This window comes from Paramisgurnus dabryanus, chromosome 3, assembly GCF_030506205.2.
Source record: "Paramisgurnus dabryanus chromosome 3, PD_genome_1.1, whole genome shotgun sequence".
Taxonomy (NCBI): domain Eukaryota; kingdom Metazoa; phylum Chordata; class Actinopteri; order Cypriniformes; family Cobitidae; genus Paramisgurnus; species Paramisgurnus dabryanus.
The window spans coordinates 52,639,288-52,648,803 of record NC_133339.1 but is presented as its reverse complement, the minus strand read 5'-3'; the positions used below and the strand labels follow the sequence as shown (position 1 = coordinate 52,648,803).

Here is a 9,516-nt window from a genome sequence, read left to right as displayed (position 1 = left end):
AATAAAGAATATGTTTCATTTCATGTTAGATGTGAGATTTTGAATAGGCTATTCTTTTAGATCTATTCATGGGACCTATATGCAACGTTTGATTACGTTCTGCAACTTTAGTATATAATTGCATCCAAATATATAATGTATTGGTTAAGCCTAAAAATATGATTAGGCCTATTATTCATCATGGGACGACATGACTAGAGTCAAACCTGTATATTTCATGATACAATTTATGTCATTTTTCATCAGCTAATATACAGTATTTAGGACGTGAATTTGCGGGGCACACATGCATCCCTGATCCAACCTGTCATTGGATCCAACTAACGTGTGTGTCAATGAGTTATTATTGTTTGGGCACTTACTCTTCTTCGTTTGTTGATTACAATAGTCCAGACAGCCTTCCGACAAACAGCGCCCCGTGCTGTGTCTGCAACCACTGCGCACTTTTGTCACTACTAGAATGTTGTGCAGATACAGATTCTCCGAAATAAATACATGACTAAAGTAAACCCATTTTAAAACTGCATTATATTACTCAAAATCTAGACTGCAATTTAAAGAAATAGGGAAACATTATGTAATGTGTTTGACCAATTACATCATTGAAAACCCCAGGTGATTTGATTCTACAAATAAATTAAAAAGTACACATAATAATGCTTCCAAATCTGACCTTTTGTTAGACATTTAGATGTGACTTAAGTCAAAACATTGTCCAATAGAGCATAATACATGCATGATACTTATATTATGACCTCAACACTTATGCACAAAGATATATTTATTAATGGCTATACAGAGTAAATGTCCAGTAAAATAAACCATATTACGCTCATTAAAAAATGGAAAATTAACAAATGAATTATATTCTTTTTTATTTAGACTGATTAAAATTACAATGGCAAATTCCAAACTGGTGCTAACTCCAACATCTCAAAGGCAGGACAAAGGCTCCCAACTGTTCTTCCATTTGGTCCCACTGTTTCAAAAGAGAGTAAGAAATCATATGAGAAAATGCAGCATCTGTTTTAATCTGTCTTATTCACTCTCCTATTTAACCTAAGTACAGTAGGGGCTTCTGTTTATGTAACGAAAGAGAAAATACTGTATTACCATTCAGCATGCACAGCTTTATATGCACATGACCGAGTGTCCATATTTCAGTAATATAATTGACATAGAGATTTTTTTACTATATATAGGACTGCAATAATAAGAAAATGTATATTATGTCATGTAAGTCTTGTTCTAATAGCTGTCCAAGTTAACAGGCATAATGTTTCACCTATAAAAGATATGGTTAGATTCATATCGTTACATAGTTTTGTCTTTAATAATGATCATTGTTCCCTCTGTTTGTATTCCCACACAATTCTCAAGTACAATTCCTCTCTAAGCTTTGTCTCATCAGGAACCTCACTTGGGTGCAAATGCTTGTTCAACCCAGACGTCTCTACACCACCATTCAGAAATTTGTAATGACCCAGGAATGTTCAAGTGTTTTGATAAAAATCTATTCCTTCCTTCACCAAGGTGTTGTTAAATTGATCAGAAATGTTAGTAAAAACCTAATTATTTACGGATGAGCTAAAACACTTATTAGGACACAAGTCTTTTTTGTTGTATTTAAATAATTAATTATAAATCTGTCATTTCCAACAGTGATAGACATTTGCAACATAGGCACTGGTAAACAATACATATTTTTATTAATTTAATGTCACCTTGGTGAATGAAGGTGTAATTTTCTCAAAGAAACACACACATTTCCTGGTGATTCCAAAGTTTTAAAGCAGAAGCTCGGTGTCACGGTGATCCGTGTCATGTTTTGTTTGTCTCTCCGATTACGTCACCTGGACATTCACGGACTGATTCATCACACCTGTTCCCTGTTTAGTGTTGTGTATTTATACTGCTGTCTGTTTCTCACCTGTCGCCGGATCATTGTTATTGTCATTACGTTCGTGTCTGTTCCCGTTCCGTCTGTTGGATGTTCCTGTGTTACCCACCTGTTGTTTTATTTCCGTTCTGTTAATAAATGTTATTTATTTCATGGTGAACCCAGCAATTGCGTCCTCACTCCTGTTACCGATCGTGACAGAATGATCCGGCCAGACTGGACGCAGCGGGTTCACGGAGGGCGGCTCCCCCAGGAATTTCGTCGAGGGGGAGTAGTGACATCGGGGTTCATTCTCCACCAGCCCCGATGTCTCTTGGGGACCACCGTGAGCGATCGCTCGCTCCTGCGGGTCTGCGGGAGGAGGATCGGCCCAGGCGGTCCCCCAACGGTTGAGTCGTCGTCGTCGACGGTCCCTCGGAGGACCACCGTCCCGCTCGTAGGGGGATCCGGAACGGACCACGCCCGATCTTTTCCCCGGGGTGGCTACCGAAGTGAGGGTCCCCATTTCCGCGAGGGGACGGGAGATGACTTCCGGGGGGCATCGGATCGTCGGCGATTCCCAGGAGGGGGGTAATTCGCCTGCCTCGGTCCTCGGAGCGATCGCTCCGGTTCTCCTGGCGCAGTCCGGCCCACCGTCCTGTTGGTTTCGTCCCGGCGGCTGCCGGCAGCGTCAGGGTCCTCAAGCCCTCCACCCCTCCCTTGGACTCTTGCTACCAGACTTTTGTGTTTGTTTTGTTCATGTGAGTGTCTGGTAGCCACTCTTAGAGGGAGGGGTCATGTCACGGTGATCCGTGTCATGTTTTGTTTGTCTCTCCGATTACGTCACCTGGACATTCACGGACTGATTCATCACACCTGTTCCCTGTTTAGTGTTGTGTATTTATACTGCTGTCTGTTTCTCACCTGTCGCCGGATCATTGTTATTGTCATTACGTTCGTGTCTGTTCACGTTCCGTCTGTTGGATGTTCCTGTGTTACCCACCTGTTGTTTTATTTCCGTTCTGTTAATAAATGTTATTTATTTCATGGTGAACCCAGCAATTGCGTCCTCACTCCTGTTACCGATCGTGACACTCGGTAGATCTGGGCTAAGTTTTCCGATAACGTTGTCTCTTAGCGCGCTACGAAGACTTTTAGGGGCGGTTTCCTGGACAGGGATTAGACTAGTCCTAGACTTAAACAGTTTTAAGAGCTCTCCAAACTGAAAACAACTTGCACTTACATATCTTAAAATACATCAGTGCCCTTTGTTTTACCTCAAAATGCACACAGGTAATGTTTTTAGTAAGGCATGTTTGTTAAAACTAATTATATTTCCTAATTAAACTAAGGCCTAGTTCTGGATTAAGCTAATCCTGGTCCGGGAAACCGCCCCTTAAGGTATAACTTAACTGAAGGTATACCATTTGTAGGTGTGTTCCCCGATCTATACCTTAGGAAGCTGCTTAAAGGAGACATATCATGCTAAATCCACTTTCTTGGCTCTTAAATGCATTTTGTTGTATATTTGTAGTGTTTATAAGTACATAAAAGTTGAAATTAGTCTCTTCAGGTGCTTTGTTGATATCTTTATATTCTGTTTTGGTCATATTTTCCAACCGGTTCTGATTTTTCTATTATCTATTACGTTTTTTGAACAATTACGTCACAGTATTTGCAGCGGAACTGCTAAATAAGGACATCGACTTCCAGCCCAACACTACGAGCAATCCGCCATTTTATATTTCTCGCTGCGATATTGTAGTCCAAGCTCAAGGATGCAGAAGTTACGAGAGCGTAAGAAATGTACTCACATCTGTGGATAAAGTCATTTTTGTGTGCCCGAGGCACTTTAAGGATAACTACTTCACCAATCTCCGCCAGTATAAAGAAGGATTTACCGATAGACTTCGTCTGATTGAGGGGTCAATTACTTCTTTCTTTGGAGACGACGAGCAGAGCACTTCGGTAAGCAGTTTATAACTTAAAGTAAAAAAGTAAAGTACACGGTGGTCATGGTTTAGCAGTGCTGTTTCTCACTCCGAAGGCTGCAGCCTGCGGAGATCGCTTTTGGGCATCAAGCCTGGTTTAAGTTAACTGAGCATTACATTTGCAAGTCATGAGCATATTACAACAACTTACGATTAACTAAGAATAATAGTAAACTTTATAATTGTTAATATTCTGAAATAAGACCGTCTTGATGACGCATGCAGCCTAGATATGCGACCTCCGGAGGCTGCAGCCTCACACCATTGCGATACCTCAATATGAAGACGTTGTTCTGCAGGTTCGTCGTCTTCATTTTCCTCTCAGTCCGTTTCCGACTCTGGCGCGAACATATAAGGCTGGATGGACAAGTCTTCCGTTGTTGACATTTTGTGAATAACGAGTAAATAAAAAGTTTCTGTGCAGCTAGATAATCGTATCTCTGCTATAAAACTACAAAAATGGCCGAACGGGGTGGAGTTTAACCGAGTGTCACCTCTGCAACCTTGAGAGGGGGCAGGGTATGACGTGCATTTAAAAAGACAGTACCAAAACGAGTTGCTCTCAGATGCACATCAGAAAAGGGGTAGAAAGGGGGCCTGTGGGGCTATAATAATGAGGAATTCAGACCCAAGCATTGCAGTTTCGCTTTACATAGACCACAAATAGATGATTTATATGTAAAAAGGACAGATTTAAAAGCATGATATGTCTGCTTTAAGAAATAACTTCTTATGTGCGACGTTACCCGGTGCTGTCCATATTGATGCTGCTGAATCTGTTGATATCGATGGCTCGAGAATCAATTATTCTCTTGTGCAGGGGCTGTTTATGTGAGAAAGCGGTGTTCTTTATAAAAAAGGCACTTCATAAATAGTTAAAAATTATAATAGATGCATTTATTAGGACTCATGGGATATTATAAAAAATAACCCAAACTATAAAAGCCTATAATAGCCTTGCCGACATATTTTAACATTGTATCATATATTGCTGCCATAATAACAATTTCAATTATTTATGTGGTTTCTTCTCTTTCCTATTTTTGTTTGCTTAGATGGAGCTGTGATTAAATATTGTTCTTGTAAATACTTTACAGCATTTCAGTAATAAAAGTGTACATCATACGTATGGTGCTCGGCAGTGATCAAAAAGGATTTAAACAGTAGAATTTGAATCTCTTCTTGTAAACTCGGAGATGTGGATTCAGACGGCAATTAAATAATCGTACGACCTGTTTGGCAAAAAACAGTAGGTACTAATTTGCCCAGGGATTTTTACGCGGGTTGGGTGAGAAAAAAACACTGATTATGGATTGGACGGCACTAAAATAACCGACTTACTGTACGAGCCCATGACCATGAGAAACAATATTATTGTCCGAATAGGACTTAACTGACAGTAGCCTATGCTTTCACTGGCATTTAAAAGTGCTCGTTAATTAAAATAAATTTATAAAATTGTATTATATACAATAATATAATTAAAATTCTAACAACAATCAGTGTAATGACAATTTTATTATTTGCATGAAAAAACACTTGAATTAGCCTAACTGAACACTGTCTTGGTGTATTAAAACTTCAGAATTATATTCATATAGACCTGCAACAGTGATAAGGTAAAGCTAAGAGTGGTTCAGACCAACCTTACGAAAGTATGACTTACAGAAGGTATACTTGACTAAGAACATTTCGGGAAACACGTATTAATGATAAGGTACAGCTTAAGGTGTAACTTAAGAACGACGTAGCGTTAAGAAGGTTTCGGGAAGCCCAGAACAGGTTTTTGAACCATCCAAATGATTTCTAGACAGTTTTATTAACTTAAAATTGTTACCAAGTTCTGCTTTAAAATCTAGGGGTTTTCCGAGGTTCTACATATTCAACAGTATACAACCATTATGGAATTTACAGGTGGCAGACTTGCACATAAGAAATCCCACAAGACTGACAGCCTGATTGTGTCTGTCTCCTTGTCTAGCCTGGGCAGTGTTGTACCAATTAATGCCACCCCAAGCAGACCCACCTGGCGTAATTGTAATGAGCTGAGCAGGATTCAAAAACACTGGCCATATTGATGAGGTTGTGCTGCCAAACAGCGACTTAAAGTTCTGCACCACATGTGGGTGATCCAAAGTAATGATCATACATGTTTAAATGTGTGCCAATAATATGGCAAGACAAGACACTAAACTAAAAACTACACTTTCTACCTACTCATTCTCTACTGATTTCATTCACTAATAAGTGAATTTGTACACTTTACTGTAGCCTTGGGTTAAAACTATACAGAGCAACCAAAAACTGGTCTTGAAAACATCAAAACCAATGGTTCTCAAAACCTCTCGAAGAAACCCCCAGCCATGCAATATATTAGACCAGGGGTGTCAAACCGGTCCTAGGAAGGCCAAGTGTATGCAGGTTTTCTCTTTTCCCTTGTACCAGACTGATGGAGAAGCTCACTAATTGGTTAGGATCTCTCCTCACCTGGCAGTCTAGGTCCTAATTATGCTCTAATTGAAGGGAAAGACCAAAAACCAGCATACACTAAGGCCCTCCATGGAACAGGTTGCCCCACCCCTGTATTAGATGTATTCCAGAGCTACAGTAACACCCTGAATCTACTTGGAGAGCTTGTTCAGGGCTAGAACAAAACTGTGTGGTGATCAGGGGTCTCCTTGGAGAGTTTTGAAAATCACTGTTCCAGGACATAGAGTGTGTTGTAATGTTGCGTAAAATTCATACATACCAGGTCGCACACGGACGCCATTGAATAAATACCTGAAAAATATGCATATGTTTTTTTAATCATTCAACATTTACATTAGACATTTACATCAACTGTGCAATGGATTGTCTTGTTTGTCTCCTTCACACCAGGTTTCTATTCCCCTATTAGTAGAACCCCCTGTTTAATAATTCACTTGTCCATCATTGTTTCCTGTCATTGTGACATCATGTGTCACGTTACATGCCTTCTTTGCTGCTGCTAGTGGATTCAGTATAAAGTTAAGTCTTCAGTTTAAGCCTTTGTTAACATTCCGTCGTTGGTCTCGCCCAAAATATGTTCTATTTGTGCCTGTGTATTAAATTTAATCAACATTACAATGCATTTTTATGGATTAATGCATCTCCCTCCTACCTACCATTTACCAACATCATCAAAATGACCCTCATCACCAATTCTGGACCAAAAAACCAGGGCTGCGTTTCCCGATAACGTTGTCTCTTAGCGCGCTACGAAGACTCTTAAGTTTAACCTTAACTACAGGAATACCTTTTCTAGGCGTGTTTCCTGAACTGTACCTTAGCGGGTTTCTTAAGGTATACTTTCTTACGTACGATGTTACCAGGTGCTGTCCATGGCGATGGTGCTGAATAGGTTGATATCGATTGCTCGACAATCAATTATTCACTTTATGTATAGGTTTTGCTGATTTATGAGATAGCTGTGTTATTTATTAAAGAAACATTTTAGAAATAGTTCAAGTTAAATTTATTAGGAATATCTTGTAAAAATATTTCAAATTGCAAACAATTAAATTCAACCTTATATATTTTATTTTATAACAAACCCGTGCAAAACCTGTAACTTCATTTCCAAACGTATAATGCATAAACTGCTCCAATGCATCCTCTATGCCTTCACTTTAAAGGGTAATTTATATCAAGGGTTCTCAATAAGTGCGTTGCACAGGGGAATAAAGTGGGTCATGCAAGTCACCTGGCTTGGCTGTGCATTACACTTAAAATATATAAAAACAAACTGTTGTTGTTCATTAGTTCACGTGTTTATTGTGCTTGGACACTGGATGCCAAGCAGCGCGGTTACAATGCGGATAAAGCATATGGACGCATGTCTGGAGCCTGTCTGTCTACCTCAAATATAACATATACAAATCTATACAGTATCATATAATATATGAATATATATTATGATTGCTTTAGATTTATGCTTTGATTAGTTTTAATGTGGAAAATTTGTTGACAAGCAGTAATCAGGTGGAGCAGTTTCTTTTGAATGCAGTTGCCTCAAAGTTATAAAACATAAAAAAACTTTGACGCAAAGTCGAAATAACATTAATAATCATAATTAGAAAAATCAACAATTATGATTTCTTGATGAATGTGCTCCTGTGGTATTCGATTTTTACCTGATTTATTTATTTGCAGCTAAAATACTAGCCGGTAGACTAAAGATTTAACGGATATGAAATGCACAAATGAAATAGTGAGATTCGCTGTACAACTGCCATATTTTTACCAACTGCTCCACCCAAAATATTTTTTAAATAGTTTTTTAAGTCTGTAGCATTTTATAGTTTGAAGCTGATGTTCCTTTGGGAAACAAAATAAAAAAATCTAACAACCATCAGTGTAATGATATCTAATTGTGTGAATGTTTTATTCTTTAAATATATAAATATTTGTCTAATTGAACATGGAGTGTATTGCAACTTTTTTTTTTTTTTACAAATATTTAGTTTTATAGACTGCAAGCTTTTATCACAGTGATTGTCCCTAGCGGAGTCAAGTGGAATAAGATATAAGAGTGCTCAAGACCAACCTTCCGAACGAATGACTTACAGAAGGGATGCGTAACTAAGAACGTTTCGGGAAACACGTATTAACGATAACGTACAACTAAAGGTACAACTTAAGAACGACCTAGAGCTAAGAGGGTTTCGGGGAATGCAGCCCAGTTCCACAATATTTCATTACTACTGTCTGGTCTGGTACATATTTAGACCTGGCTCATCAGGTGAGTCCAATTAAAGACATAGAACAGAAACTCAGCAGGCTTTATCTTTACAGTGTAGAAACAGACCACATTCCCAAAGTTGCTAGTACCAATCCCTAGAGCTGAACATAGAGACTACCATATTTTCCGGACTATATGTCGCACAAAGTTGCACTCAGCAAAAAACACATTGTTGCAAGGGAAAAACATATACTGTATAACTTGCTTTGGTTTATAAGTCGCATTTATATTTCAAGGCCCATTTAATGAACACATTTCTGGTAAACAAAGGCATGGTTATAAACTTATGCTTGTCTACTTACAATTTAGACGTGTATATGAAGATATCTCCAAAAAACACCCCAAAATAAGACAAGATAGTACCAACTTTGCTATGCCTCATTTTATAAATACAAAAACTATTTGTACTACTGTCGAAGTTTGGTACGATTCTGGGCATTATTAGTGGGGTAATGTACGAAGCATGTTTGGATCTATTAGCGCATGCATTTAGTCCATCAGCTGATAGCGCTTTCTCGACCAATGTTTTAACATATAAGGATATAAGCTGATGAGGGGTTGTTTGGAACGATGTCAAGTTGCAAAAAAACCTATGGTTAACTAACTCCGAACCATCACTTTAAATGTATTACTGACATTTATTATGCAAAATTTATATTTTATGAACCAAAAGCAGATTGAGCTTCCAGATTTGGGGATTTTATTTAAAAAAGAACATACTGTCATAAAAAAATACCACCCCCACAAAAAAAATCTTTATGAAATAGAAGAATCAATAACTTACCAGATCCCCTCTTTTTTTAGGATCTTTGAATAAAGAAAGTTTCCGGACGATGTCCGCTCTGCACATTCCTCGCATGGCAGACCTATATGATCACAACTGA

At 38.4% G+C, this 9,516-nt stretch overlaps 1 long non-coding RNA gene across 1 annotated transcript; it reads right to left on the bottom strand.

The window, feature by feature from the left end:
- Positions 1-860: 860 nt before the first annotated feature.
- Positions 861-9,498, bottom strand: LOC135745371 (uncharacterized). Its single transcript, XR_010531206.1, has 3 exons — positions 9,417-9,498; positions 6,620-6,651; positions 861-979 (listed from the first exon to the last, which is right to left on the bottom strand). It is a non-coding gene; the product is annotated as an uncharacterized lncRNA (long non-coding RNA).
- Positions 9,499-9,516: the final 18 nt, after the last annotated feature.